We start from the raw sequence: 23783 nt of genomic DNA on the forward strand, positions 1-23783 counted from the left end.
CGTTATTTTATACCAGTGTGCATGGAGCCTCATAGTGAGGGAAGCAGAAAGTATTCCAACCAGGGGTGGACTGACCATTTGGGCACTCGGGCACTGCCCGAGGGCCCCATGCCACTAGGGGGCCCCATCAGGGTTGCCAGCCTCAGTAAAACCGGGGACAGTATGTAAAAATCTGTGTGTGTATACTGTGTATGAATACTGTATGTGTGTATACTGTGTGGCCCCATAATCTACTGCCTGGGGGCCCCATAATCTCCTATTGCCTGGGGGCCCCATAATCTCCTATTGCCCGGGGGCCCCATAATCTCCTATTGCCCGGGGGCCCCATATTCTCCTATTGCCCGGGGGCACCCATATTCTCCTATTGCCCGGGGCACCCATATTCTCCTATTGCCCGGGGGCACCCATAATCTCCTATTGCCCGGGGGCACCCATAATCTCCTATTGCCCGGGGGCACCCATAATCTCCTATTGCCCGGGGCACCCATATTCTCCTATTGCCCGGGGGCACCCATAATCTCCTATTGCCCGGGGGCACCCATAATCTCCTATTGCCCGGGGGCCACATAATCTCCTATTGCCCGGGGGCCCCATGAGTTGTCTGTCCACCCCTGATTCCAACCTTGCAGGAAATCACAACATAAGGATGAGTGTGCAGACTTTCCTAACCTCCTTTGAAGTTTATTAAGGTCTTTTCAGGTTTTTGCAGACAGAATGTGTGTCTGTATATTGAGCAAGAAAACAGCACCTGGAACCAGAAATTCAAGCCTTTGGCAGTATTCATGTGTGTAGACAAATTACACAGTTGCACATAAGGCTGAATACCGGGATTCTGAGTTACCTAGAGATATGAAAAACAAACACCCAATCCAGCCCAGACTAAGCAATCCTTTCTATCATTATTTTACCAGTACAACTGAAGAACTTGTTCACCTACGTTCACCCTGATAAGTTGGGTAAAATTTTGGCCACATCCTGATGAAATTCACCCACTGGGTGGCTCTGTCCGCTACCTCCTGCTTGACATCCTTCGATTGAAGAGCTGGGGGGGGGGGGGTCTGTCAGCCAAACAGCGGTTGCATTCAATCGGATGAAGCGGATGTTCGGGTATTTTAACAGCAAAATGCACAACACAAAATGCCACATTACAGGTCTTAATTACTATGATCCTTTCCCAAATGATATCTTCCACTACTAGTTAGAAGCAGGACATCTGCTTTTTCTGTAGATCCCCCTTCTTGGCCCTCAACACCTCCTACTAAGCCTCGTTTCCACGTAGCGGATCGGTTTGGGTTGGTTCGATACGGTGCGCTATTTTCAGTGTATGGAGGAGGAGTTTTTATTGTCCCATGATTGTCCTGTCAGGATGCAGGACCCCTGATCCTCTGTCTGGACAGTGCCGATTGGCCCTGTGCTGATCACGTGCACCCTCCCAACAAAAGCAATACACACCAAACTGAGCATGCGCAGCTTGTCCCCCAACTCTGTCTTATCAGGAGATATATTGGTGACAGTGGAAAAAAAGAGAAGAATTAGAGTAGACAGGATCAAACTGCCTTTTTACTCAATGCAGAGGATTAAGGTTCCACAGGGAGTATAGAAAGCATGGTTTACTGCATATACAGACCGATTTTACTGTTGTGGGTTTTGTAACACTTTAAAGGGGTTGTAAATAAAAAAAAAAGTGTTTGCTGAAATGACTGTTTACAGGGTATAGAGACATAATAGTTAACTGATTCCTTTTAAAAACGATAAAAAATTAATCACATAATGAACCTGTAGTTTCTAGTTTTGTTTTTGCATGTTGTTTCCTGCTTCTCTGCCTTACAGAACCATAGAGCAGTGATGGTTTTGAAAACGAAACTAGAAACTAGACACACAGTAATCACACCTCCTTAATTAGTGACCACTGAGAGAAAGCTCCCAGCACTGTGGTTATCAGGAAACAGACAACCAGGAAGTGTGGAGATCAGAGAAGAATTACAGCAACTTGAGAGCAAAAACGAACAATGAGGACATGAAAACAGCACTGCATTAAGGTAAAGGAAGCTATGAAGATAAAAAAAAAAAAAAAATCCTTTACAAACCCTTTAAGTTCTACTGGAGGCAGCATGGTGCACTGCATCACACTGCAATTAAAAAAAAAAAGACTGCATCCTGTACTTTTTTTCAGCGCACACCACCGCAGCACAGTGAACTGGCCCCATACGGAACAATAATTTCTATTAAAACAAAAGGCTGTGGAGGGGAACAACAGAATTTTGTTTTTTTACGGACACAAAGTTGAGTTGTCGTCTAATGCGGTCTTTTATTTTCAGGAACCCTCAGATTTACTTTGCTTTAAAAACACCCTTTTCTTCTGTAATCTATACAATAATAGAAAAATAAAAAATCTAGACAAAATTTAAAGTGGAAGTAAACCCTACTATTGTTTTCAGCCAAGGAAGCTGCCATATTGGCCTCTGTTTATTCTGCAACTGCCACAATGCTGCACATGTAATCAGTTATGAAACCAGCCATTGGATGGTTTGACAGTTTGGTTGAGAGCACAAGCAAATGTGACATCTAGCATTTCCGGCATGCCGGGAATGTTAACTGTTTTTTTAAACTATCAAAAAGATGGGTTTACTACCGCTTTAAGAGATCATGATTTTGGGAGTAGATGGATGATTTCACCCAACAATGAATCAGCAGACTAAAGCTAGCAATAAACTGATTGAATTTCAGAGGGCTCTTGACTCTTTCTTGGGTGGCCACGTAGGGCATGCTCCGCCTGACTAACTAAAAATGTCATGGTGCTTGTTCAATGAAAAGCTGGTAGACATTTTTCATGATAAAGTCAAAAAAAGGTAAAAAGTTCTGGAATCAGTGACTATCGTTCATTTGGGGGCAATTCCAACAAGTTTCTATGGACATCTTAAAAGGGGTTGTAAAGGTTCGTTTTTTATTTTCTAAATAGGTTAAGCTAGTGCATTATTGGTTCACTTACCTTTTCCTTCCATTTGCCTTCTAAAAAAATGTTTTCTTTGTTTTCCTTGTCTGAATTTCTCACTTCCTGTTCCTCCTCAGTAAGCTGTTCTGACTGACTTTCCACCGCTCAGATGATGGGGGAAAGCTTACTTAGGAGACACAGGAAGTGAGAAATTCAAACAAAGAAAAAAAACATTTAGAAGGGAAATCGAAGGAAAAGGTAAGTGAACCAACAATGTACTAGCTTAAAAGGAACCTATTTAGAAAATAAAAGACGAACCTTTACAACCCCTTTAACTCTCCATAAAGATTTGGGGAGTCACTTCATATGTAGACATCCATGCCGGCCCAACTGCAACTCTTTATCCCAATCTCTTTCCCCACCTTCTACCCTTCAGCAAATTTGTTCTGTTTTTAGCGTCTCTTTTTTTGGGGTATTTTTTTACCCTCACAGTAAAAATCTTTCTTGTTTTGGAACATGTGGGAGGATTTTCCCCCACTACAATACTCAAAGTTTTGATAGAGGTACTCCAACTCACCTGTCGCTAGATCATCCCGATGATAACTAAACCACATTTCCTTGAAAGAAATGTTCACCACTTATGTCATACGGTACAGTAAAACCTTGGTTTGAGAGTGTTTTGCAAAACAAGAAAAAAATGTAAATAAATTTTGACTTGATATACAAGCGATGTCTTTATATACAAGTAGCGTCATGTCACAACCGAGTATAAAAGAGAAGAGAGGTGACTCTAAGTGTAGCAATATGGTTACATTTAACCGCTTGAGGACCGCCGCACGACGATATACGTCATCAAAATGGCACGCCTCTTCTCAGTGACCGTCCCCGTGGGAACAGTGGACCCGATTGCCGCCGACGTCCCGCAATCAGGTCACAGAGAGGAAGAACGGAGAGAAGTGTAAAAAAAACTCCCCGTGCTTCCTAGTGAGCCTGTCACTGATCGTCTGTTCCCTGTCATAGGGAACGACGATCAGTGACTTCACACGCCTAGGCCACGCTCCCCCACAGTAAGAATCACACATTAGGGCACACTTAACCCCTACAGCGCCCCCTCCTGGTTAACCCCTTCACTGCCAGTGTCATTTTTACAGTAACCAGTGCATTTTTATAGCACTGTTCACTGTAAAAATTACAATGGTCCCAAAATAGTGTCAAAAGTGTCCGCCATAATGTCGCAGTCATGATAAAAAAAAAAATCGCTGCTCACCGCCATTACTAGAAAAAAAAATATTAATAAACATGCAATAAAACTATCCCCTGTTTGGTAGACGCTATAAATTTTGCGCAACCCAATCAATAAACGCTTACTGCAAAAAAAATTTTTACCAAAAATATGTAGAAGAATACGTATCGGCCTAAACTGAGGAAAAAATATGTTTTTTTTTAGATATTTTTTAGGGATATTTATTATAGAAAAAGTAAAAAATATTGTATTTCTTTCAAAATTGTCGCTTTATTTTTGTTTATAGTGCAAAAAATAAAAACCGCAGAGGTGATCAAATACCGCTAAAAGAAAGCTCTATTTGTGGGAAAAAAAGGACGCCAATTTTGTTTGGGTGCCACGTCGCACGACCGCGCAATTGTCAGTTAAATCTACGCAGTGCCGAATCGCAAAAAGTGGCCTGGTCTTTACGCTGCATAAAGGTTCGGGACTTAAGTGGTTAATGTAGGTACAACATTTAGCAACATATCGCTACACTTAGAGGCGCCTCTCTCCTCTTTTATACTCTGTAGCTCCTGCTGGATTTTGCTTCTAATCCCCTTGTGGATGGACATGTTATGGTTACACAACCTATCACGTTGCTATAATCTTTTTATATGGACTATAAACTGAAGAACCTATGAATAAATGGTCGTGGAACGAATCGTTTGAGTTTCCATTATTTCTTATGGGGAAATTGACTTTGATAAACAAGTGCTTTGGATTACAAGCATGTTTCTGGAACGAATTATGCTGGCAATCCAAGGTTTTACTGTATATATTTCCTCATGTGCGATGCATTAATGTTTTTATCGGTGTTTGTTTGTACCCCATGTCAAAAGGTATATTTTTATACGTCGAAGTTCATCTAAGCTTTTGTATTCATATTACCGTATGTAAAACACGTTTAAAAGAAGTCTATTGAAATGGAAAGTACAGGATAGGTTGAGTAGGTCGAAGAAAGTACAGCATTACAAAGACAGGGATGTTAATGTGTAGTCGAAAACCCAGAATTAGGGAGACTTAAAGGGGAGTTCCAGCCATTTGTATGTTTATTAAAAGTCAGCAGCAACAAAAAGTGTAGCTGCTGGCTTTTAATAAACAGACACTTACCTGCTCCAGCGCTCCAGCGACGTGCCGGCCGGGGCTCCGCTCCTCTCCCCCCCTCCCCGGCCGGCGTCTTCATTCTCAGTGTGGGCACCCGGCCGTGACAGCTTTCGGCTTCACGGCCGGGCACCCACTGCGCATGCGCGAGCGGCACTGCGCATGCGCGAGCGGCGCGGCCCGGCGCTGTGCCGTGTAATTGGCCAGGAGATCGCCTAGGACCTGTGACGTGTCCTAGGCGATCGCCTACAGCAGCCCCTTCCTGTAGGCGATTAAGCTTAGTCGCCTACAGGAAGGAGGAAGTGGGACAGGAAGTCCCACTCTTCCTGAAGCCCCCACTCCCCCCCAAAAAAAATTACATGCCAAATGTGGCATGTAAGGGGGAGAGGAGTGGGTTAAGAGGAAGTTCCAAATTTGGGTGGAACTCCTCTTTAAGGAAGCATTTTTCTAAACATGGGGACAATTCACTGAAATAAAGGACTGGCAACCTGACATATGCAAGTAGGCAGCTGCCTGGTGTAGCACGCAGTGTACATTACTTGTACTAAATCCACTCAGAGGCTTTCAAAATGACTTTCCCTGAGGGGAAAAGGCTTGTATGTGCATGCTGCTTTTATGTCACTGGTGTCTGAAAATAAATATGTACTTCTAACACTTTAAAAATAAAATTATGACAAGTCTACAGCTTATCCTCAATTTCTAAAATACAGTTTTGAATCTGGGGCATGGTGGCAACTATATGTTTTCACATCAGACTCCTAGCCCCTCATCTACTCAACACTAAAGTGGAAATCATCTATAAAAGGAATCTATAATTATTGTATTTATTCACATGAATACATGGTGAAGGCTATATTTAATCATTATTTTAGGTACAGTTTGTTGCGCTTTCTGCATAGGCCACCTTCACACTTTACCTCAAAGAACAACATTCTTGCTGTGGTCTCCTTTAGGGCCGAAACAACTAATCGATTATGAAATTAATCGATTACAATTTTCATAATCCATTAATCGGCCAGTAACATAAAAGGGTTAAAAAACTAAAATTAGCCTTTCATAGTACAAAAAAGCAAATCGCTACTGTAAATATTACTTTTACTGTCCCACAGTAAATAAAAATGAACCCCCTAAGGCCGCGTACACACGGTCGGACAAAACCGATGAGAATGGACAGAGGTTCAGTTTCATCGGTCCAAACCGACCGTGTGTATAGCCCATCGGTCTGTTGTCCTTCGGTCCAAAATTTTAAAAAATGCTTTAAAATCGAAATGATGGCCCGCTGCCCGATCGGTCCAAACCGATGGTTAGTACAGAAAGCATCGGTTCAAAACCCGTGCATGCTCAGAATCAAGTCGACGCATGCTTGGAAGCATTGAACTTCGTTTTATTCAGCACGTCGTGTGTTTGACGTCACCGCGTTCTGACCCGATCAGTTTTTGGAACGATGGTCTGAAGTGCGTACACACCATCAGGCCACTTCAGCGGTGAACCGATGGAAATGGCCCGTCGGACCATTCTCATCGGTTTGGTACGACCGCGTGTACGCGGCCTTACAGTAGCGATTATTTGCTCTTTTTGTACTTATTTCTTTTAACCCCATTATGTAAAACATCTCAGGCCGGGTTCACACCTCTTTTTGCAAAAACACACTACAGTTCATTTACATTGTTTCCTATGGGACACGTTCACATACATGATTTTTTTTTTTTCAGCTGCTGCATATTTGGAAAGGGACCTCTTAACGCAAAGCGGCGCTATTTTTTTTTTTTTTGGTTCAATATACTTCAATGGAGAACCTGCAGAAAAGCATGTAATGTGTTTTTGCAGCAATTTGTGTTTTGTAATCTGCCCAACAACAGATTGGCCCAAAAAAATGTAAAAATGCTTTTTTTTTTTTTTTTTTTTAAGGCTTTTATCCGATTAATCGAAACAATAATCGCCCAACTAATCGATTATGAAAATAATCGTTAGTTGCAGCCCTAGTCTCCTTCATTCGTTCAGTAAGGCTGCATTCACACCTGAGAGTTTTGTCGCCTGAAGCGCGACGCCCCAAAAGCTAGAGGGGAAAAAATACATTATTCTCTATGGAGATGGTTCACATCTCCACTACAAAACGCCTGACGCCGAACGCCTGAAGCCCAAACAAGTTCTGGACCCTTTTTTGTCGCTCGAATTTGGGCGTTTGGGCGTTTTACATTGGTGACCCTAGACCTGTAAAAAATCACGGTAAAAAACGCTGACGATGGATGTCTGTCTGCTGGGGCTGGTGGACCCGCTGGCCTATCAAAAAGCCTCTAGAACCCTTATCAGGTTATTGTTTTATGCTAGGAAGGCAACTGATACCCTCTCAATTTTTGGAAAAAGCTAGTCAATTTGAATCTGCCACTCTAGAAGGCCACTTTTTTATCAAGGGGATGCTCCAAAAATGTCATAAAAGTGTGGGATATCTGGGTTGCCACTCCTTCCACTAATGCAGACCCCAAACTTTCTGACAAAATTAACTGGCTTCATGCGGACCCTTTTGATCCTACTGGTATCCAGAGCTATTTTTTCTCAGAAAATAGGTGCAGGAACTCAACCAAGACACCGTTCAGATTTCAAAAACAGTAGAAGGGACTTAAAGGGGCATTAAATACCAGGATTGCATTACATACATAAACCAGACTTCTGTGTTTACAAGTGATTGTGGTAAGCAGGCACCAAAGGGTCTGAGCCAGAGGTGGTGGAACTGAGTTCCTCCAAGTTCCCCCTGAAAAAAAAGCCCTGCTGGTATTACATTACTTTGGTATTTAGAATGAATCATGGAGAGTGCCTTTTATATCCTAGCCCTGGAGTCGACCCTGGCTTCTATGAGCCCTTGTATATTGTGAAGGTTCCTACATGGTTGATGAGCACAACGTACTTGATGAGCGTACTATTGTTTAGTTGATAGTTAGAGTGTACATGTTGTGTTTTTTGTTGTGTGATGAACCCATGTACAGTACCGAGCCTGGGAATGCCCAATAGACTCTGTTATATATTTATATATATCTTGAAACTGAATAAAAAAAAAAAAAAAAAGACATTCTGTGTGGTGTATTTATTTAGAAGGGTACAGTAACGCAAAGTACAGTAAATGCTGTAAAAACCCACACTGCGGCATATCACACCAAACATGCCCTGTGTTGTGGCAAGCTACATAAAAAAGAAGATCCAGGTTTTTATCCATTGTTAGGGTTGGCTGTTATGGTGTTCAAGAGCTCTAAGGCTGCATTCAAACCTAGGCGTTTTCACGCCCGCCGCCCGCCGCTATTGAAGCCTGCAATACGCTGGAGGGGTGATTTTACATTGTCGGCTATGGAGATGGTTCACATCTCCACGCCGAACGCCGAAACGCCTGAAGCTCAAAACAAGTCCCGGACCCTTTTTTTCGGGCGGCTTTGGCGTTCGGGCATAGCCGACAATGTTAAAATCACCCCTCCAGCAAAAAACAAGGCTAAAAACGACGCGTTTTGTCGCCGTAAATCGCGGGACAAAACGCCTATTTTATGTCGCCGCATATCGCCTACGCAAAGGTGTGAATGCAGCCTAATGCCGCGTACACACGATCGGTTCGTCTGATGAAAACAATCTAATGGACTGAATTTGCTTTGATCGCATTTGGTCCCCATCGTTTTTTTTCCCCATCGGTGAAAAAACTTAGAACCTGTCTTAAAATTATTTGATGGTTAAAAAAACGATAGAAAAAAAACGATCGTCTGTGGGGAAATCCATCGGTTAAAAATCAACGCATGCTCAGAATCAAGTCGACGCATGCTCGGAAGCATTGAACTTCATTTTTCTCTTTGTCACCGCGTTCTGACACGATCGTTTTTTTAACTGATGGTGTGTAGGCAAGACTGATGAAAGTCAGCTTCATCGGATATCTGATGAAAAAAATCCATGAGACCATTTTCATCGGATGAACCGATCATGTGTACAGGGCAAAAAAGAAAAATAACATTCAGGGCCGATTCCCACTGCTGAGATGTCAGACATCGCATGCGATTCGCACCGTACTGCTGTGCAAATCACATGCGATGTCTGTGCGATGCAAATTCAGCCGTACAGCTTGCATGGCTGAGTTTGCATCGCATTCTGACCAAATTCGCACAGGACCCTTTTTTTGGTCCGCACCAGAATTGGATAGCATGGGTGTTCACACTCATGCGATCTGATTTCTGTTGGAATGGACAGTTCGCACTGCGATATGCGAACCAATCTGGGGGTGTCATTAACTTTGTATTGGCACTCCTAGCGGTTCGCCAAGGGGCCGTGTGAACTGCCTGCGGGAACCTACACTGGATTTGCAGGGTTCTCGTATCGCAGTGGTGGAGCCACGGATACAAGCGGGGGAGGGGGGTTTGATTATGGAGGTTGCTCAGAGTTGGGTTTTAATATATGGATACCTTCAACCTTAATTGTGTCATTTGTTGTACAGTGTAGCTCGAACATTCATTTCACACTGAGATCGTTTTACTTGTTCTTCTAGTGACATTTATTTCACCGTGAAGTCTACTTATGTAGCAATTCTTTTACGGGAACTCCAACCTGAACAATAGAAAATGTTCTTGGAATTGGAATTGCTCTATCAGTTTCACGGAGACGTTGGAGGCTTTGTCAACACTGACAACTGATATGGTCGATTAGTTCAAGCTAAAATCAGAAAATGTAAAAGAAACTTAGGACCTGACTGAACCATTACACCAGGGCGGAATTCAACATTCTGCATTTGTTAATATAAAAAAATACTAGAAAACCAGTTACAGATAGACATGTTAATACATCCTACTAGGGCAGTGGTTCTCAACCTGGGGGTCAAATGATGATTTGCCAGGGGTCACCAAATCCTGGGCCGTTTCTGAAGCCCGCACTTTTTTTGCAGCCACCCAGCAGGGCTGTCCCTGGAGCACACAGCCGCCCACTCAGCCTCTTTGCAGCCACCCATTCAGTTCACAACATGGCTGGAGGGGGCAGAGACTTTAGGTCAACTGACTGGTGAGGAATGTGAAGTGGGAGACATAGTGAGTAACACTACCTGTGATTATAGTTCCCATTAAAAGTCCCCACTACAGTTCTTAGATCAGCAAATGACCTTGATCAAGAGCATCGATGTTAGCTGATCAGAACTCTCCCACCAGCACTGCCACTCATCCCAACTCTCCCACCAGCACTGCCACTCATCCCAACTCTCCCACCAGCACTGCCACTCATCCCAACTCTCCCACCAGCACTGCCACTCATCCCAACTCTCCCACCAGCACTGCCACTCATCCCAACTCTCCCACCAGCACTGCCACTCATCCCAACTCTCCCACCAGCACTGCCACTCATCCCAACTCTCCCACCAGCACTGCCACTCATCCCAACTCTCCCACCAGCACTGCCACTCATCCCAACTCTCCCACCAGCACTGCCACTCATCCCAACTCTCCCACCAGCACTGCCACTCATCCCAACTCTCCCACCAGCACTGCCACTCATCCCAACTCTCCCACCAGCACTGCCACTCATCCCAACTCTCCCACCAGCACTGTCACTCATCCCAACTCTCCCACCAGCACTGCCAATCATCCCAACTCTCCCACCAGCACTGCCACTCATCCCAACTCTCCCACCAGCACTGCCACTCATCCCAACTCTCCCACCAGCACTGCCACTCATCCCAACTCTCCCACCAGCACTGCCACTCATCCCAACTCTCCCACCAGCACTGCCACTCATCCCAACTCTCCCACCAGCACTGTCACTCATCCCAACTCTCCCACCAGCACTGCCAATCATCCCAACTCTCCCACCAGCACTGCCACTCATCCCAACTCTCCCACCAGCACTGCCACTCATCCCAACTCTCCCACCAGCACTGCCACTCATCCCAACTCTCCCACCAGCACTGCCACTCATCCCAACTCTCCCACCAGCACTGCCACTCATCCCAACTCTCCCACCAGCACTGCCACTCATCCCAACTCTCCCACCAGCACTGCCACTCATCCCAACTCTCCCACCAGCACTGCCACTCATCCCAACTCTCCCACCAGCACTGCCACTCATCCCAACTCTCCCACCAGCACTGCCACTCATCCCAACTCTCCCACCCCCACTGCCACTCATCCCAACTCTCCCACCCCCACTCATCCCAACTCCCCACCCCCAAGGAGTAAGGGAAGGAATAAAAATAGAGATTACGTGGAAAGGAAAGGAAAAGAGGGGGAACAACAGATAAAAAGGGAGAGAAAGATTAAGAGAAAGAGCAAGAAAGATGGCTACATTGAGGGATGGGGAAAAAAAAGAAGAAGAAATTAGGATAGAGAGATAAAAGGGGAAAGAAAGGAGAACAAAGAGTGGTACATACTAAAATGTACCATAAGGGGTTTTAATACTTCACAAATGTAAGGGTTAGGGGCGCAAACTACTTGTTTTGCCTTGGGTGCTGACAACCCACGTTACAAATTTTTTTACTGTTAGGGGTCCCCACAACTTGGGAAATTTTATCAAGGGGTCACGGCACTAGAACGGTTGAGAACAACTGTACTAGGGGAAGTGTTTTAACCCTTTTGCCAAATTTCAGCTCACATGACTAGACCATTTTTGTAAATTTTTACTCGTTTGTCATTTTCCACTATTGTTTTACTTACAGATTGTAAAATTAGCAAGACTCCCCTAAATGATAGGTTTATCAAAACAATATATTACATAAAAATATATATATATATTATTAGCACACACAAATACAACATACTTTCAAAATGCTTACTGAGCTCTAGTTCACACAGGTGAGATTTGTCATGCAATTTTACAGTTCCAAATCGCATGACAAGTTGCACCCCATTGCCTACTCATGTGGCAGTGACTTTGAAAAAGGTTCCTGCACTAGCTTTTTCCGATTTCATTGCGACTTGCAAAGACTTTGTTAAACAAAGTCACAGGCTGCAACGAAATCAGGGGTGTATATCGCACTGATCTGCAGCTTTGAAATCACACTAAGGTAGCACGATTTCAAAGTCACACTGGTGTGAACCAGGGCCAAATCTAAAAGACAACACTGTAGGTTTACACATTCAGCAGCATTTGCTGTCCCTCTGAAATGCAAACGGCTATAGATTGCTTTTTAACCACTTCAGCCCCGGAAGAATTGGATGCTCTATGACTAGAGTATTTTTTGCGATTCGGCACTGCGCCACTTTAACTGAAAATTGCGCGGTCAAGTGACGTACCCAAAACAAAATTGACATGATTTTTTTTCCCCACAAATAGAGCATTATTTTAGTGGTATTTGATCACCTCTGCGGTTTTTATTTTTTGCGCTATATAAAAAAAAAAATAGCACCAATTCTGAAAAAAATAAAGCAAAAAAACCACACAATATTTTGTAATAAATAGCCCCATTTTTATTTTATTTTTTTAATTAAATTTTTTCCTCAGTTTAGGCCGATATGTAATCTTCTATATATTTTTGGTACTAAAAAGCGTATATTAATTGGTTAGCGCAAAAGTTATAGCGTCTACAAAGTGGGGAATACATTTATGGCATTTTTATTATTTTTATTTTTTTACTAGTAATGGTAATTATTATCCTGCTTAAAGTACAGCTACGACGGCCTGCAGGAACAAGCTGACTTATGACGGCGGCTGGTCGGCAACGGTTAAAGGCAATCTGTGGTGGCAACATTGCTTTGCAGAGGCATTTGACAGGCGGTGAGAACGCAATATGTTGCCACCTCATCACTTGTTTTAATCCTGTAAATGGCCTGGTCAGGTCATACGCATATACAGTATGTAGAAGCAAAGCAGCGGGCTTCATGCCACGTTACATGTATTTGTGTACAGCCAGTGTTTCTGATTGTGCTGGGGAATGCTCAATCGCAAATCTGCAGCAGTCTCACTGAGCCGTCACCGATAGCTCCAATTCACTGTTTATGTCAGGCTCCCAACAATCGAGAAGTTAAGGAAATACCTCTGGGATTAAGAACACCTTTAAGGGCTGGCATAGAGAGAATAGGTGCAGGTACCTACACCCATCCACCTACCGCCGAAAAACAAAACAAAAAAAACATCCATTTAGTGGACACCACCATAACTCCTGTTTAGTGCACACGGGCGGAATGCCCGGCGACATCAGCTGATTCAATAAAAAACGTCTGACATTTGACCCATGTGTATGACCGCCAGACGAAACAAAAGACAGCTGTCAGACGTACTGAAAAAACAGCAGGCTTTAAAACTTATCTGCTGGAAACCCGTCCGTCCGACATGTCCGCTGGTTAGTACACCTAACCAGCGGACAGAAATCTCCCGCATGCGTCGAATGGATTCGACGCATGCGTGGAAGTATTTTACTTCCCGGTTTGGCGACGTGGCGGCGTCAACGTCACCGCCACGTCACCGTGCTGTCTGTCCGCGGGGATTTCGGTTTGATGGTGTGTACAGCCATCAGACCAAAATCTCCCAGCGGACATGTCTGATGAAAACGGTCCGCTGACCGTTTTCATCGGACATGTTCTATCGTGTGTACAGGGCCTGAGTGTTTGCGAGATGTGGTACTGATGTGTTTTTTATATACAGTCAATGTTTTTTGTAATCAAACTTTTTCCATTTAGCTCAGCGAGTTGACTATAATTTAATTTTTTGACATTTACTTGAGGGTTTGTTGAGCATAAATCTGTTTTTCATCTCTCAGTTGAAGTTGGAAGTTGAAAATACTAGGGCTACTAATAATACTATTTGTGCAGTTCTAGCTTGGTGGTAACATTTTGGGGAAGGCCCTTTTTCTGTTCCATCATCAGGGTTGGTTGAGCATAAATCAGTTTTTTACCTCAGTTGCAGTTACATGTCTTTTACTAATAGCTCCCACCTCTATTCATGGGGAATACTAGTTAGTCTGTCCCCCTTTTTCACTTTATTGTCTTGTTTTTTTTTTTGTTAAAATTAATATTTTCATTAAGAGGCAGTATCTGGAGGATGCAATTTTTCTAGTTTGTTGTCTATATTTAACTTCCACCTGGCAGCACTAGGGTTGTCGGTTTAAATCCCAACCACGGCACTACTTGCCTGGAATTTGCATGGGTTTCCTTCCACACTCCAATAATATGCTGGTAGGGTAATTGGCTCCTGTCTAAAATGGTCCTAGCATGTGTTTGTATGAATGTGAGATAGGGACCTTAGATTGTAAGCTCCTTGAGGGCAGGGAGTGATGTGAGTGAATAATATAAACATAAAGCACTTGCTAAATTGACGGCGCTATACAAGTACCTGTAATCAATTCATAAATAAGTGGCAGATTACCGGCCCTTTCTTCTCAAGAACATATTTATTTTTATTTTTTTTAAGTTTAATTTCTCTTTATTGTTTTCCGTTTTCTTTTTATACAAAAAAAGTGTATTAAATTACAGGTAGATGATACACATTATCAATACATCATATACATGAATACAGCAATCGTATAATTTATAAATCAGCTAGATTCATATGTTCCCCCCCTCCCCCCTGCCCTCCCCCCCCTTCCACCCCCCCATTAACATTATAGGATTTTAAAGGAGAAGAAAAAAAAGAAAAAAAATGAAAAAGAAAGGAAAAGAAGAGGAAAACCTAGTAGGAGGTATCCTCGTCCAGGCTGTCGAGTGATCCAAACACAGGAGAGTAGATTAAGAGGAGGTCAGGAGAAAGAGAGCCCGAGGGGTATTGCCAACAAGCAAGCCATAAGTGTTGGAGAGTGGGGAGACCCTGCTTTTCCTCAACAACTGTCCACAGCTATAAAGAAGTTTTGGCACCCAATGGGGAAAAAGGATTTTCCAACCCCCTGTACCGATTATCTATCCAAGGGGAATCCCATTTCTCTTAGCCACGGCCCCCACACTCTTCTAAATCTACCATAGTTTCCCTGCTTAATAAAGGCCACCCTTTCACACCATATCAGAGCGTTGATTGTTTCAACCCAGTTTTCAACAGATGGCGGGGCATGCGCTTGCCATCTCTGAGCTATCAGCTTCCGAGCTTGGAATAAACACCTAAGTACACTTTCCATAGCTCCTGGAGGAATTCTATGGTCTTCCATACCTCCTAACAAGCAGGTTATAGCCTCCGGCTCTAAGGAAGTTTTAAAAATTTTGTTAATCCTGTTTATCACTTCTGTCCAGTATCTAAAAAGCTTCGGGCATCTCCAGAACATATGAATAAGATCCCCAGATGTCTTGCACCTGGGGCATTCATCACTCTGCTTCCAACCTAAAAAAAACATTTTTTTAGGGGTATGGTAAACCCGGTGCAATAGAAATAAATGGGACAATCTCTGTGCTGGAGCGATTGACACCAATGTCCCTCTATATAAGATATCGTTCCATTGCTCCGAGGTTAGCAACCCAATATCTTTTTCCCATCTTTCTCGGCTATTAGACACCCCACTTTGGCTTATAGATTTAGTGCCGAGTTGGTCATATAGTACCGAGATTTGGCCTTTCGTGATATTCGTTTGAATTGTCTTAAGAAGCACAGGAATGTGTGTCCTAATCATTGGGTAAGCCTTAAACTGGGTCTGGAGGGCATGTCTGATCTGTAAATAACTAAAAAAAGTTTTGTTTGGTACATCATATTCTTCTCTCAGTTTCGAAAACGTTTTAATAAGGTTGCCCTCATACATATGTAGAAGCCGTGTTATTCCTTGACTCTCCCAAATTCTGGGAATTTCTAAATCTTTAAGTTCCATTAGGTTCTTATTGTGCGAAAGGGGAGCAAACTCAGTTATCCCAATATAGCCCAACAAAGCTTTCGTAGTCCGCCACACTTTGTTAATTAGCCTTATAGTCGGGCATTGGTAGACAAATGAGTTTGCCTCCAGGGCTTCTATTAGAATTTTATGTGGGGCCCTTAATAGCATTAACCTAAAGCAGTTATTACCAAAATTTAGGTTGCCACAGCCCGCTAATTGCTGTAACTGAGCCGCCAGGAAATATGATCTTGGATGTGGAACCGCCATCCCCCCTTCCTTCACCGGGAGCTGCATCGTCTGCAATCTGATTCTGGACTGGCCTCCCTTCCACATTAACTCCCTAAATAATGTTTCAAATCGTTTAAACCATATTTGGTTTAACCAGATTGGAGAGTTGTGTAGCACATATAGTATCTGGGGGAGCCAGATCATTTTTATCAGGTTGCATCTCCCAGCTACAGAGAGGGGGAGCCGGTTCCAAGTGTCTTTTTTTAATTTCAGTTTTAACAATAGTGGAGCTATATTGTTACTGGTGTACTCCTTAGCCTCGCTAGTGATCCAAACCCCTAGATACTTCAGTTTTGATGTAATTCTCAGCTGGGGTATCTCGGCAATTGTCTGTTCCCCTATTGGATCTATTGGAAGTAAAGCCGATTTATCCCAGTTGACAATTAGTCCCGAGAACCTTCCAAATTCCTTTACCATACGGACCACTGGAGCCAGCGAACTATCCACATCTCCTAAGAAAAACAAGACATCGTCCGCGTAGAGCGATATTCTGTCTTCCTCCGCGCCCCTTCTAAACCCCAGTATATCTTTGTTTAGTCTAGCTTTAATAGCAAGAGGTTCCATTGCCAATGCAAACAAGAGTGGGGAGAGGGGACAACCCTGTCTCGTTCCTCTTTCAAGTTTGAATATATCTGAGGCTTCACCGTTTATTTTTATTTTGGCTCTTGGTTCGTTATATAAGAGTTTAACCCACTTGGTAAATATTGGACCAAATCCAAAACTTTCCAATACCTTCCATAGGTATGGCCATTCGATGCTGTCAAACGCTTTGGCAGCATCCAAAGCCAACAAAGCTCTAGGCCTATCGATGTCAGTGGGAATCTGGATATTTAGGAAAGCTCTTCTGATGTTTATGCTAGTTGACCTGTTCGGGATGAACCCTGATTGGTCAGAATGGATAAGGCTCTCAATGCACCCTTTTAAACGGTTTGCCAGTACCTTGGCAAGGATTTTTGCATCTGTACAGAGCAATGAAATTGGGCGATAAGAGGAAGGGTCTAATTTATCTTTTCCCTCCTTATGGATTACCACAACCGTTGCCTCCATCATAGAGGACGGTAGCTGTCCCTCCAGAAACGCGCTTTCCAATGTCTGAAGCAGTTCTGGAAGCAAAATTGCACCATACCGCTTATAGATCTCTATTGGGAGACCGTCAGGGCCAGGCGATTTATGGTTAGACATCCCCTCCATCACCAGCCGGAGTTCCTCCAATGTAACAGGGGACTCCAATTTCTCCCTATCGTCGTCTGACAGAGTTGGAACCGGAGTTCCACAAAAAAAGGACTCCATACCTTCACTTCCTCCCTTGGATTTGTAAAGAGATTTATAAAAATCATAGAATACATGTCCTATCTCCCTACTCTCAGTACGAATATCTCCTGCAGGGGCCCTGATTGCTACAATATTAGAAGAGGAAGAGTTGGCCTGTATCAGCATGGACAACACTCGTCCAACTTTCTCCCCTTCCCCAAATTGGGTTTGTCTCTGAAATATTTGATGATTCTGTGCTTTCCTCATAGTCACCATTCTATAAACCTCTTGCTTGTCCAGCCACTCTTTTTGGGTGTTTAGAGACGGGGCATCGATATATCGTTGTTCGGCCACCATCGCTTCACTCCTTAGATCCTCCTCCCATGCCCTGGACTCTTTGCGCACTCTGGCCACACTCTGAATCAACAAGCCCCTTAAGTAGGCCTTCAGCGAGTCCCAGACCACTCCAGACTTTGCCGAGCCTGAGTTTATTTGCACGTATTCCTTCAGGCTATTAAGAAGTACCTGTGGTTCGCCCAGCAACTCAAGCCAGCATGGGTTAATTTTCCATTCTCTTGGAGAAATTCTCACGTTTGTCCTAATAACTAAGTCCAAAGGTGAGTGGTCCGAGACCCCCCTTGGCCCGTACTCTACCTTCTCAACCAAATCCATTACCAACTCATTGCCCAGGGCCAAATCGATTCTCGACAGGGTAGAATAGGATCTAGAAAAACAAGAGTACTGTCGGATATCAGGATGGCGAGTGCGCCAGATGTCCAATAGTCCTGTCTCGTCTAGGAATTGGGTCAATCGGCTCACTTGTTCTAGCTTTGGTTCGTGTGTCAGAGGGAATCTGTCATAGGCTCTATCTAGAACTTCGTTGTAGTCGCCTACCGCAATCAGGGGGATATCGTTTTTATCAAGCATAAATTCGACCAGCCTCTGAAGGATGTCAAATTTAAAGGGGGGGGGGATATAAATGTTAGCTAGTACAAATGGCCTGTTCCCGATAGAGCAGGCCAGAAATATGTACCGACCTTGATCATCGATCCAGCTTTTCTCACAGGTAAATGGCACATCCTTTCCCACCATTATGCTCACCCCCCTCGAATAAGAGGAGTGAACTGAATGATAGCGAAATGGAAATTTCCGTGAGCCCAACTGGGCCATTGTATCTTTAGTAAGATGTGTCTCCTGTAGGCAAAGTATCCCCGGCCCCCTCCCGTCCATTGACGCTAATACCAAGGCTTTCTTAATGGGGTCCCCCAGTCCACGTACGTTCCATGATCTAACCCTCAATGCCATAGACTGTAGAGAAGCGAGCAATTATAGAGAGTAGCAAAAGTAGCAAAAGTAGAGATAGTAGATAGAGAGCCACCCCTTCTGGTCTCCCCCTCCCCTCTCTCTCTCCCACCCTCCCCCCTCCCCCCCCCTCCAGACAGCCATGCAGGCTACAACTCCTCCTTTTTCCTGTATTAATTAAGATAACTCCCTTTCTCAAAACACCCTCCCAGCTTCCTCCCCCCCAGCCCCCCCTCCCTCTCCCCCAAACCCCCCTCCCTCTCCCCTCCCCCCCCTGCCCACCTGGGCTCCCCCGTGGGGCTACACCTGTGGCCTCTCCTCTCCCATCTTCCCACAACCATACTCTCATTCTTACACTCATACGTCTCTTGCCCTCTATTGAGGTGCAAAGATCTCCACCCTCCCCCCCCATCAATTAAATCAAAATCAGATTATGGCTAAGTGTAACACCTCAAATCAAGTATAACTTTTAAGAATGCAGAAAAACAAACCTAAATAGAACTTAAATAGAGTATAAAAGTGACAATTGATACATAGTGCCCCCCCCCCCCCAAGCCAAAAAAAAAAAAAAAAAAAAAAAAAGGGAAGGGAAAAACCCCCCTTCGTTAATAAATATTAAGTGCAGTTCATCTTATAATGCAAGTTTTCTTGTGCTGATTTTCCTTGTGAAAACAACCTAAGACAAAAAGTGAAGGACAAGTAAGTCCAAATACACGTGCGTCTAATAAGTAAAAAGTAATTAAAATCAATGTAAACTACCCCCCTCAAAAAAAAAAAAAAAAAGGGGGGGGGAAGAAGAAGAGGGGCAAAAAGAAGACCCCATATTAAGTAATAAGTGCAATTCATCGTGTAGTGAAATTTATCTGATGCTAAATTTTCTTGTGAAAATGATCTAAAATAGAAAAAAAAAAAAAAAATTTTTATCTAAAAAAAAAAGGATTAAAAAAAGGGGGTATCTATATGGACTTTCTGTGCACCTAACAAGTGAAAAAATTATTAAAGTCAATATAGAGTCTCCCCTCCCGAAGGGAAGGAAGGACGGCTCTCCCCCAAAAAAAAAAAAAAAAAAAAAAAAAAAAAAAAGGGGGGGGGGAGAGAGGAGGATAAACAGCTATGTAAGTGACTATAGATCCTTGGAGTTTGCTTCCAGCCACTTTATCCCCTCTGCCGGGGAATTAAAGAAAAAGGTCCTGCCCAGGGCTGTAACCCGTAGGCGGGCTGGGTACTGTAAGGCGTATACCACCTTGTGCTGTTGTAAGGTGCGCTTTATTGGTATAAATTCGGCCCTGCGCTTTTGTAGGTCAGGAGAAAAATCGGGGTAAAATGAAATTCTAGCTCCCTTATACATGATATCTCCCATTCCCCTAGCTCTTTGGAGGAGAGTGACTTTATCACCATAGTAAAAAAACTTGAAAAGTAATGGTCTAGGCCGCTCTCCTTCCTGCGGGGGTTTAAAGGGCACACGGTGCGCCCTCTCAATAGAGAAAAAAGACGAGAAAGTAGCAGGGCCAAAAATCTCCTTAAGCCAGCCGTCCATGAAGGCTACAGTATTGGGCCCCTCGCTCCGTTCTGGTAGACCGATCACCCGGACATTATTCCTTCGGAGCCTATTCTCAATTTCATCCATTTTTGCTGCTTGTTGTTTCGTTTTCTCCTGTAGGCCTCTGAGTTCATTTTCAAATGGATATAAAGTATCTTCAACTGTACTCACTCGTTCTTCAAGGGTAGTAACCCTTTCAACAGTTTTACGCATGTCTTGATGTATTGAGACAAGCTCTTCTCTCAGAGTTTTTAGCTGGTTATCAAAGCCCACCATAAACTCTTTACAGTCATTGACTGCCCGCAGCACGTCTTTCAATGTTGGCTCTTCTGCTAGCCCCGGGGCGGGTGGGGTAGTAGTGTCCAATACTCCTTGTCCAGCTAGTGCAGACACAGTCGCATGAACCCCCCCCCCAGACCCTTTAATAGTATTCATAGTGTTCGGGCCTTTGATTGCATTTGAATTTATGGGGTTGGACGGTTTAGAGACTGCTGCCCCCAGACTTTTCCTAGCCCCTGATGGTGCTGCAGAGCTCTTGGACTGTGTTGCTGGGGGTGATGGTGATGGGCCTCTTTTAGTAGGTGATTGAGGAATAGCCTGAGAAGGATGAAAAAAGCGCTCCAGCTTAGCTGCTGCAGCCTGGCTACCTTTATCCTTTCCCTTAGCGGACCGTGTGGTCGGGGCACCCTCTATATGTTGCTGATCCTCAGCCCCGCGTTTACTAGTCATAGTGAACATATTGGGGAAGAGAAAAGAGGAGAAAATATAAAATGGAGTGACCCCCAAAAAAAAAAAAAAAAAAAAAAAAAAGGGGGGGGGGGGGGGTGACAAGACTTCTAAGAGCCCCTATTGGCCAGCAGTTGTAGTCCTTAATAAACACAGTCTGTTATTACCACAAGGATTAAAAGCCGATCTGTCAATCCCCCTCTTTAAAGTTAATTTAAGCAACACACTGTGAAAATATGCAATTTTGTTATGTGCGTTTTTTTTTTTTTTTCCGCCCTGTACCACCCAAAAAGGAGGGGGGGGGGGACGGTCTCCAAACTTGCAATCCTCCTTAGCTTTGGCTATTAGGCTATTCAGGCTTTTTTGAAGGGGAAAAAATCCACATCCCCCTTCTTGCAGAAAACAGAGAGTTAATGGGAGGGATGCACCCAAAATCAGCAAAAGTTCTAGTACATGAAACACCAGTAGACCCTGGGAGCCACAAGGAAGCCTCAAGTTCTTATCCCTGCATGCCGCAACAGCAACTGTTGTCTTACCAGTACCCCCGCATGTGGTGTGACAGTCCTCTGTAGGCTCCGGTGGCGACTCTGGCGTCGACAGCCGTTCTCCTCCGTTCTCCTCCGGTTCAGCTCCCCGGCTTCTGGTCTGTACAATGAGGAGACTCGCTCGTTCTACAGGGACCCGTAGTCTCGCGAGATCTCGGAAGTCAGGTGGTGTCGGGCAGCTCTGCCTACCTGACACTCCTCCGTGTAGTGTAGTGAACCGGCTCCGTCCAGGCAAGAACACGCAGCCAGGGAACACAGCTGCAAACACACTCCGGCTACTCCAGGCTCCAGCCGGGCATCAGAAACTAAGGTGAGATATGGCCTTAAAGCTGCGGCTTTCAGGGATAGGGATCCGTTTTTAACGATAGGGCATCGGCATGGTTTTCACAGAGGGGAGGGGGAGAGTGGAAGTCCATATACGCTCACATCTCTACTCACACTCTCACTCTAGCTCTCACTCCCTCCTGCATCCGGCCACGCCCCCCCAAGAACATATTTATGATTGTATGGCAACTCTTAGTGAAAAAACAGACAGAACATTTTTTCAGGTGAATCGAACTTTTGAAATCTTCGAAAGGTATTTATATGAAGCTGCTGGTCAAAGCTGAAATATTTATTTGGGAGGTGTTGGAAATGTATCACTATATATAGCTGCATAACAAACAGGTTCTCTAGGTTACACGTGTTTTGTAAACTCCATGGAGATTCAATGACCTAAGACCTATAATCCCTGTGAGGTAAACAGAATGAGCTGTCATCAATTCACGACTTTCAATCTCAACAACAGAGAATAATAGAAACGCTATATATTTCTACTGTGCAATGTATGTAAATGACTCATCCACTTCACCGGCGACCGAATCATAAAACAAAACAACACAGGACAGCGATGACAGGAAAGCCAATAGTCACATCTGGTGCTGGAGATTATCTTTTGGCTCAAGGTACCGTGGTTCAAAGGCAGCTGGCTGGGCACCCAAGAAGCCCAGTTAAAACCTGCTTTTTTAATTATTAATTATGCCTGTGCTTTGGTGTACAATTAGCAGATAAAAGCTCTCATAATAAAGCAGAGTTTAAAGGCAAATCTTTAAACAACAAATAACAGGATCATAATGAACATGCGAACATAATGCTTACATAATACTGGGAACTTTACTGCAGGAAGTAAGAATGTAAAAATAGAGCAAGCATGTAACCAGCTTTAACATGAACTTCATTCATTTCGCGATACCCAAAGAAATCAAAAGGATGGCTGTATTTTTTACCAAAAAACAGTGTGCACCTTCACATATACAGGAGAAACTCGAAAAATTTGAATATCGTGCAAAAGTTCATTTATTTCACTCATGCAACTTTAAGGTGAAACTAATATATGAGATAGACTCATTACATGCAAAGCAAGATAGTTCAAGCCGTGATTTGTCACAATTGTGATGATTATGGCTTACAGCTCATGAAAACCCCAAATCCACAAACTCAGAAAATGTAAATATTGTTAAAGGTGCCGTATTCTAGGCTCAGTGTCCCACTCTAATCAGCTAATTAAGCCATAACACTTGCAAAGGGTTCCCTGAGCCTTTAAATGGTCTCTCAGTCTGGTTCAGTAGGAATCACAATCAAGGGAAAGACTGCTGACCTGACAGTTGTGCAGAAAACCATCATTGACACCATCCATAAGGAGGGAAAGCCTCAAAAGGTAAAAGAAGTTGGATGTTCCCAAAGTGCTGTATTAAAGCACATTAATAGAAAGTTATGTGGAAGGGAAAAGTGTGGAAGAAAAATGTGCACAAGCAGCAGGGATGCCCGCAGCCTGGAGAGGATTGTCAGGAAAAGGCCATTCAAAAGTGTTGGGGACTTTCACAAGGAGTGGACTGAGGCTGGAGTCAGTGCATCAAGAGCCACCACACACAGACAGATCCTGGACACGGGGTTCAAATGTCGTATTCCTCTTGTCAAGCCACTCCTGAACAACAAACAACGTCAGAAGTGTCTTACCTGGGCTAAAGAAAAACAGACCTGGTCTGTTCTCAGTGGTCCAAAGTCCTCTTTTCTGATGAGAGCAAATTTTGCATCTCATTTGGAAACCAAGGACCCAGAGTATGGAGGAAGAA

The 23783-nt window shown here is 43.8% G+C and overlaps 1 protein-coding gene across 2 annotated transcripts in view; it reads right to left on the reverse strand.

Moving 5' to 3' along the window:
- Nucleotides 1-23783, reverse strand: part of OSBPL3 (oxysterol binding protein like 3) — a 262480-nt gene that overhangs the window by 207680 nt on the left and 31017 nt on the right. The gene's annotated exons all lie outside the window — the stretch shown is intronic.

This window comes from Rana temporaria, chromosome 5 (genome assembly GCF_905171775.1).
Source record: "Rana temporaria chromosome 5, aRanTem1.1, whole genome shotgun sequence".
Lineage (NCBI taxonomy): Eukaryota > Metazoa > Chordata > Amphibia > Anura > Ranidae > Rana > Rana temporaria.